Source organism: Cherax quadricarinatus, chromosome 19, assembly GCF_038502225.1.
Source record: "Cherax quadricarinatus isolate ZL_2023a chromosome 19, ASM3850222v1, whole genome shotgun sequence".
NCBI lineage: Eukaryota > Metazoa > Arthropoda > Malacostraca > Decapoda > Parastacidae > Cherax > Cherax quadricarinatus.
In genome coordinates this window covers 38,223,554-38,231,195 of record NC_091310.1, presented here as the reverse complement: position 1 = coordinate 38,231,195, position 7,642 = coordinate 38,223,554, and the positions used below count along the sequence as shown (strand labels likewise).

The 7,642-nt window shown below is 45.0% G+C and overlaps 1 protein-coding gene across 1 annotated transcript in view; it reads left to right on the top strand.

Annotated features, from left to right (window-relative positions):
• Positions 1 to 2,368: 2,368 nt before the first annotated feature.
• Positions 2,369 to 7,642, top strand: part of LOC128688298 (uncharacterized) — a 99,061-nt gene continuing 93,787 nt past the window's right edge. Inside the window, exon 1 of the mRNA XM_070086669.1 lies at positions 2,369 to 2,665. The gene's annotated coding sequence lies outside the window, so the exon portion shown is untranslated. The remainder of the gene's footprint in view (positions 2,666 to 7,642) is intronic.

Here is a 7,642-nt window from a genome sequence, read left to right as displayed (position 1 = left end):
TACCAGGGCTCCCAACTCTTTACAAGATCAATGACAATGCTGGTGGTTAAACAGCACTGTTTCTTCCCTCAGTTAGATGACGGGCAGGAACTCTTCGTAGTTCGAACAGATAATGCTGCAGAGGCACTCATGAAAACTGTGGAGATTTCTCAAGATCCAGTTTTGATTACACGACTAAACAATACATCTCGCCCTCTGACGGCTATGCGATCCATATACAGTACCACAAATTCTGCTGGAGAAAGAATGTTTTTCACGGCCCACCACGCTCTCTGTGATTATGCAAGCAACTCAGATGAAGAACGTAGTGACTGGTCAAGAATACCTCCCCCCCCCCCCGCAGTCATTACCTGTGATATGACTGTATAAAATAGTTGTGCAGCTGCTGGACACAAGATCTGATTTGAAGAGAGCAGTTGTACTAAGACTTGGCGAGCTTACATGCTGTGATGGCTGTGGTGAAGGCCTTTGATGGTTCAAATGACAATTCTGGCCACAATGATGCATGGACTGAGTCTGGGGTGTAGGGTCCTTCCATAGTTAAACAACTCCTCTACAGGTATCCACTACGCGAGATCTTCCCGAGCACACATCCGGGCTTACAGGGCTTTGTGTGGAATTACCCTGGAACAGTTCTTCAGAGAGAAGCCATCTCTTCTAGCCATATGTCGAGAGCTCACAGAAGATATGCTACAAGCCTGCAGAGGTGCAGAGGACACGAACAGGTCAGAGAGTGTCAGACTTGCGCATGATCATTTACTCCAAGTCTTGTATGAAGATGCCACGCACTAGTTGGAAGTATGGGGAACTGAAAAATCTTCTAATGATATGTTCAAGACAAGGATGAATTGCCTCCACCGGCTGGAAATAAACCTGTTCTTTGTCGCAGCATCCAGAAATTCTGACCTGTCTCTCCATCTGGAAGCAGGAGAACTACTCTCAAGTTATTTTTTGTTTTTGATCGGATGAAATAGAACGTCTCTGCCCACGCAACCTTGCAGATATGAAAAGCTGAAGAAAAAGCAACCACAAACATGGCCAGAACTTTAAAGTATGGCTTCTTTAGTTTATAAAGGTGCGCAGATCATGCTTATGAACATCTCAACAAAATGATAAAGGTTCGTTCTGGCTTAGTTGGCATCTCTAATAATGTTAACGTGAAACAAGAGGTCTTCATGGCAACCCAAGAGATGGAACGAATCTCAGCAGAGTTTAAAGGGCAGTTCGATCTCAATATCAATAAACAAAAAAAAAATCACGACGTTCACCAAAGTATTATGAGGCCCATGAAGGCCCCGTGGCAGCTGAAGTTGACCAGTTTAACAACTTCATCACACGTGTGCATGTGGACACCCGTCCACAAGAGTTGTATGAAACGTATAAATGGAAACACGAGTCTGTGTGCATCAGTCGAAAAGGGGAACTTGATGTATATATCTGGCAACAAAAATCAAACTGGGACGAACGGTGACCAAGTGTAAAAGAAAATAGAAATATGTATGGTCGACTTGTGGTGCATGACAAGTCCAGTAGAGATATTGATAAAAATCCAGCCGGGGTTATGAGTCCACAATGAGTCCAGGGGTACTTTTTTGCATATGATGGGTCAGTTCATCCTCATGTCATAATGTTTCAAAAAAAAATGCTAGGTTTGTTAAAGAGCTATATTTCCGGTGAATAATAAAATGACAGCCTATTAATCTGACTATAACTTCCGTCTTCTTCCCGGTTATATTTCTGATAGCTGTTGGTAATGTACTGAAGAGTCTTGGTACACGTATATTGACGCAGTGTTCTCTAACAGTACCCATGGCCTCCCTGCTCTTCGCTGACTTTACTCTACACTTTCTCTAATATTCTATTATTTTTATAGCAGTGTTCGGGTTAGGAATCATTCAAATATCTTACATGAACATTGTTACATTCTTGTGAGAGAGCAAGTGTTGTGTGTGGTTCCCAGAAGTTCACATCTTGTAGTGACTACTGGTGTATATGTGACCTCTGTACTTATCTGTTAGCAGAACTGACTGAAATGGTCGCTTCCATGCTTTAAAGAAGGACAATGGGAACACTAGGGAATAACATAAGGGAAAAATGGTGGCTGGATGAGTTTGTGTGCGCTGGTGGCGGCGGTCGAGACCACAACGACAACGACGATAACGCCGTTGCCGCCAACGTCGCCGCCAACGACGTCGTCGTCGTCGTCGTCGTCGTCGTCGTCGTCATCGTCGCCGCCGCCGCCGCCGCCGCCGCCGCCGCCGCCGCCGACGCCGCCGCCGCCGCCGCCTCCGCCGCCGCCGCCGCCGCCGCCGCCGCCGCCGCCGCTGCCGCAGGGGTCGCGGACCCGGGCGCAGCAGCCGACAGTGTGGCCGCAGCAGCCAGACACACAGGACCTTACACGACGTCTTCCGCCTTGGTTTCTCGTGTCATAGTTTACCTCACTGCTGTTTCTCATCCATAAAACTTTACTGGGATCAAGGTTAACTTATTAAACTACCGTGATAGTTAACCATGTGTGAGGAGAATGTTCTTCTGTAATATATGAAGAGCCATCACCTTGATGTGGGATAATATCTGAAAGATAAAATAGATTATAGACTGGAAGGCTGGTAGTCCCGAGAGGAACACGAAATCTTCATTGCACGGATCCAACACTTTATCCAAGGTAAGTTGTTGGTAATTCCTAGAAACTGGAGCGTCTCTCTCCTGAGGAGTCGTGGTTTCCTTACGCTTATTGAGCTCTTTCACTGTACTCATCGTTTCCCTGCTGTTCACTGGACGTATTTGCATTATTTTCCATGACATTTGCTTTCATAAGTAGTGCTGTTACTGTGCAGGTTTAGAACCAATTCCTCCAGAATTTTTTAAGTGTAGATTATGAAGTATCTCTCTCGCCTACGTTCCAAGAAGTACACTTGAAGCTCCTCGAACTGTACCTTCTGGATCATAGGTGAGAAAAAATACATCATAATCTACACCTGGAAGTTTCTGGAAGGATTGGTTCCAATCCTACACACCGAAATCATAAGAGACTTGATAAAGGGTGCAGAATACCTTCAATGAACAGCAGGGAAGTGATGAGTACACTGAGAGAGAACTCAAGACTCATTACCACCCTCCCTTAATACACAAGGGGAATTATCAACAGATCTTTGGCTGTCTTCAATCTGGAACGTCATAAAGTTCCCCAGGTTAATACCTGATCAGCCAGGCTGTGGTGCATACATAGGGCTGCAGGCGGCTAGCAGTTATAGCCTGGTTGATCAGGTCAGCAACCAGGAGGACTGGTCCAGGACCGAGCGCCGAGGCCAGTGACTCCCGGAAGCAAGTACAGGTTACCTGGTTATCTGAATGATCCAGAATGACCCTTACGCTTTTAGCACTTCCCAATAATAATAATAATAATAATAATAATAATAATAATTATTATTATTATTATTATTATTATTATTGTTATTATTATTATTATTACATTTCTCTTGTTCATGTGGCATGACTGTCGTGTTAATGTTAAAATAAATAAAGCAATGGGAGCCCGCTGGTCACAACTGCACCTCCTGGGTTCAATCTCGGGCGAGGCGGAACCGACGGACAAGCCTCCTAACATCTTCTGAGCCTATTTACTTGGCTTATTTGGGTTATCCTGGGTTATTAACTTGGATAAATTCTTATTATTATTCTTTTTCTTTCTTTCTTCTTCTTCTTCTTCTTCTTCTTCTTCTTCTTCTTCTTCTTCTTCTTCTTCGCTTTGATGGGAAGAGGAAGACGAAGTCCTACGCCAAACATCTGTTAACCCTCAGTCCATTCTGGAAGACGTTTCGGTCAATCCTGGAAGACGTTTCGGTCCATCTTGGAGGAAGCTTCGATTTTCTCATAAATATAATAATAATAATAATAATAATAATAATAATAATAATAATAATAATAATAATAATAATAATAATAATAATAATAATAATCAAGGTTGAGAATTCCTCGCCCTGATTTCTTATCATGTTTGTTAATCCCCCTACTATTAACTTTTTCTTACTTCCTGTGTTTGGTGCGTTACACCATCATTTGCTGCTGTTGTTGTTGCTGTTGCTGTTATTACTACTGCTGTTGGTATCGTTGCTCTTACTGCTGGTGCTGAGGGACTCTGTGTTGTACCTGAATGCTGTTCTTTACTCTGTTCACTTCCGGTGATACCCTAGGCGTTGTGCCCACTCCCAGACCCATCTATCTCTTCCGAGGTTTGTACTTTCTCTTCTCAAAGCTGGATTCTGTATCTTATCTCTCTTCTGCCTGGAATTTTTTTTTTCGGTATTCTCCAATTTCTTCACTTAATGCTTTGCTCTTCACCAGGTATATATCGTCAGCTGACAGACAACTCATCAACTCATCTGCAGTAAATATCGTCTATGACACCGCTTTACGGTTGTCAGAATTAATTTGTGACTCGGTAAATCCCTCCGGTGGGGAAGTTAAACGATCGCATCATCCCCGGCGTTATTATCGGTACTTTATACCGTCTCTCACCCTCTCCTAGAGTCAGTATCGGTCTTAAAGGCGAGTTTTGTGGGACAGCAACGTACGAGAGGCTATTCCATCCTACCACCTCCTCCCAGACCAGTCTCCCTTGTGAACAATAGTGCCAAATACCCAGAAATGTGCACGCTCCAGAAATTTGCACACTCCACCCATCTCTCTCTCTATCTCTCTTTCTCTCTCCCCCCTGCTTCATCACCGTTATATTATGGTAGGATAAGACAACAGGAACGGGATCTGCCTGGCTGTTGTTGACGCTTTCTACGCCTTCCTGTTATTTCACATAGAATAACGTTTTAGCAAATTTTCATTTATTTTCTAGTATTTCACACATTACTTAAAAAAAATATGTGAAAAGGCCCATTAAAATCGACATTCTGAATGCATTTTTCGACGTTTCAGAGTAGCTGGACGCGTTTATTGACGTGCCTTAGGAAGGAGGCCTAGGAAATGCGCGTGTAAGTCTAGGAAATAGGCGTATTTGTTTCCTTCACGAATGTGCCTTTTCCCAGTCGAAGTGTGTTTGCGTGTGTAGATGCGTGTGCCTCTGAGTGCGTCCGTGAGTGCGTGTGAGTACACGCGAGATGGCCAGATAAGGAGCAGTTCATGTCAGGGCCGCCTCTGACTTGTCGTGGGAGACTTCAACGCCGAGGCGATAGCTATCAGAACCTGTGCTGCGAGGTGCGTGTGATCCCGGGTACCTGTGGTCCCAGGTACATGCACTCCCAGGCACCTGCCTTCCCAGGTGCCTGCACCCCCAGGCACCTGCACTCCTAGGTACCTGCACTCAAAGGTACCTGTGCTCCCAGGTACCTGCACTCAAAGGAACCTGTACTCCCGGGTACCTGTACTCGAAGATACATGCACTCTCAGGTACCTGCACTTAAAGGTACATGTACTCCCAGGCACCTGCACTCCTAGGTACCTGCGCTCAAAGGTACCCGTACTCAAAGGTACCTGCACTCAAAGGTACCTGTACTCCCAGGTACCTGCACCCAAAGGAACCTGTACTCCCAGGTACCTGCACTCAAAGGTAAATGCACTCCCAGGTACCTGCACTCAAAGGTACATGCACTCCCAGGTACCTGCACTCAAAGGAACCTGTACTCCCAGGTACCTGCACTCAAAGGAACCTGTACTCCCAGGTACCTGCACTCAAAGGTACATGCACTCCCAGATACCTGCACTCAAAGGTACATGCACTCCCAGGTACCTGCACTCAAAGGAACCTGTACCCCCAGGTACCTGCACTCAAAGGTATATGCACTCTCAGGCACCTGCACTCCCAGATAGCATCGCTTTCAACATCAATAATAATAATAATAATAATAATAATAATAATAATAATAATAATAATAATAATAATAATAATAATAATAATATCTATTTTTGACAATCTAGGTTACCATAAATTAAAAAAAAATACGAGTTTGCTTTCTTACCTGAATGTGTGTGAGAGATAGATAGATATATAGATAGATAGATAGATAGATAGATAGATAGATAGATAGATAGATAGAGAGAGAGAGAGAGAGAGAGAGAGAGAGAGAGAGAGAGAGAGAGAGAGAGAGAGAGAGAGAGACAGCAGACGGTCTCCTGGTTATGTATTTGTGTCTGTAATAGTCAGTTTACTGGTTTAAATTGTAACATACCGTTATGTATGTGTGTGTGTGTGTGTGTGTGTGTGTGTGTGTGTGTGTGTGTGTGTGTGTGTGTGTGTGTGTGTGTATGTGTGTGTGTGTGTGTGTGTGTGTGTGTGTGTGTGTGTGTATGTGTGTGTGTGTGTGTGTGTGTGTGTGTGTGTGTATGTGTGTGTGTGTGTACTCACCTATTTGTACTCACCTATTTGTGGTTGCAGGGGTCGAGTCACAGCTCCTGGCCCCGCCTCTTCGCTGATTGCTACTAGGTCCTCTCTCTCCCTGCCCCATGAGCTCTATCATACCTCGCCTTAAAACTATGTATGGTTCCTGCCTCCACCACATCACTTTCTAGGCTATTCCACGGCCTGACTACTCTATGACTGAAGAAATACTTCCTAACATCCCTTTGATTCATCTGAGTCTTCAACTTCCAATTGTGACCTCTTGTGTCTGTGTCCCATCTCTGGAACATCCCGTCTTTGTCCACCTCGTCTATTCCGCGCAGTATTTTATATGTCGTTATCATGTCTCCCCTGACCCTCCTGGCCTCCAGTGTCGTCAGGCCGATTTCCCTCAACCTTTCTTCATAGGACAATCCCCGTAGCTCTGGGACTAGTCTTGTTGCAAACCTTTGCACTTTCTCTAATTTCTTGACGTGCTTGACTAGGTGTGGATTCCAAACTGGTGCTGCATACTCCAGTATGGGCCTGACGTAGATGGTGTACAGAGTCTTAAACGAATCCTTACTGAGGTATCGGAACGCTATCCGTAGGTTTGCCAGGCGCCCGTATGCTGCAGCAGTTATCTGATTGATGTGCGCCTCAGGAGATATGCTCGGTGTTATACTCACCCCCAGATCTTTTTCCTTTAGTGAGGTTTGCAGTCTTTGGCCATCTAAACTATATTGTGTCTGCGGTCTTCTTTGCCCTTCCCCAATCTTCATGACTTTGCATTTGGCAGGGTTAAATTCAAGGAGCCAGTTGCTGGACCAGGCTTGTAGCCTGTCCAGATCTCTTTGTAGTCCTGCCTGATCCTCGTCCGATTCGATTCTTCTCATTAACTTCACATCGTCTGCAAACAAGGACACTTCTGAGTCTATCCCTTCCGTTATGTCGTTCACGTATACCAAGAACAGCACAGGTCCTAGGACTGACCCCTGTGGAACCCCGCTTGTCACAGGCGCCCACTCTGACACCTCGTCGCGTACCATGACTCGTTGTTTCCTCCCTGTCAGGTATTCTCTGATCCATTGCAGGGCCTTTCCTGTTATGTGTGCCTGGTCCTCTAGCTTTTGCAGTAACCTCTTGTGAGGAACTGTGTCGAAAGCCTTCTTGCAGTCCAAAAATACGCAGTCGATCCACCCCTCTCTCTCTTGTCTTACTTCTGTCACCTTGTCATAAAACTCTAGTAGGTTTGTGACACAGGATTTTCCTTCCCTGAAACCATGCTGGTTGTCAATTATACACTTGTTTCTT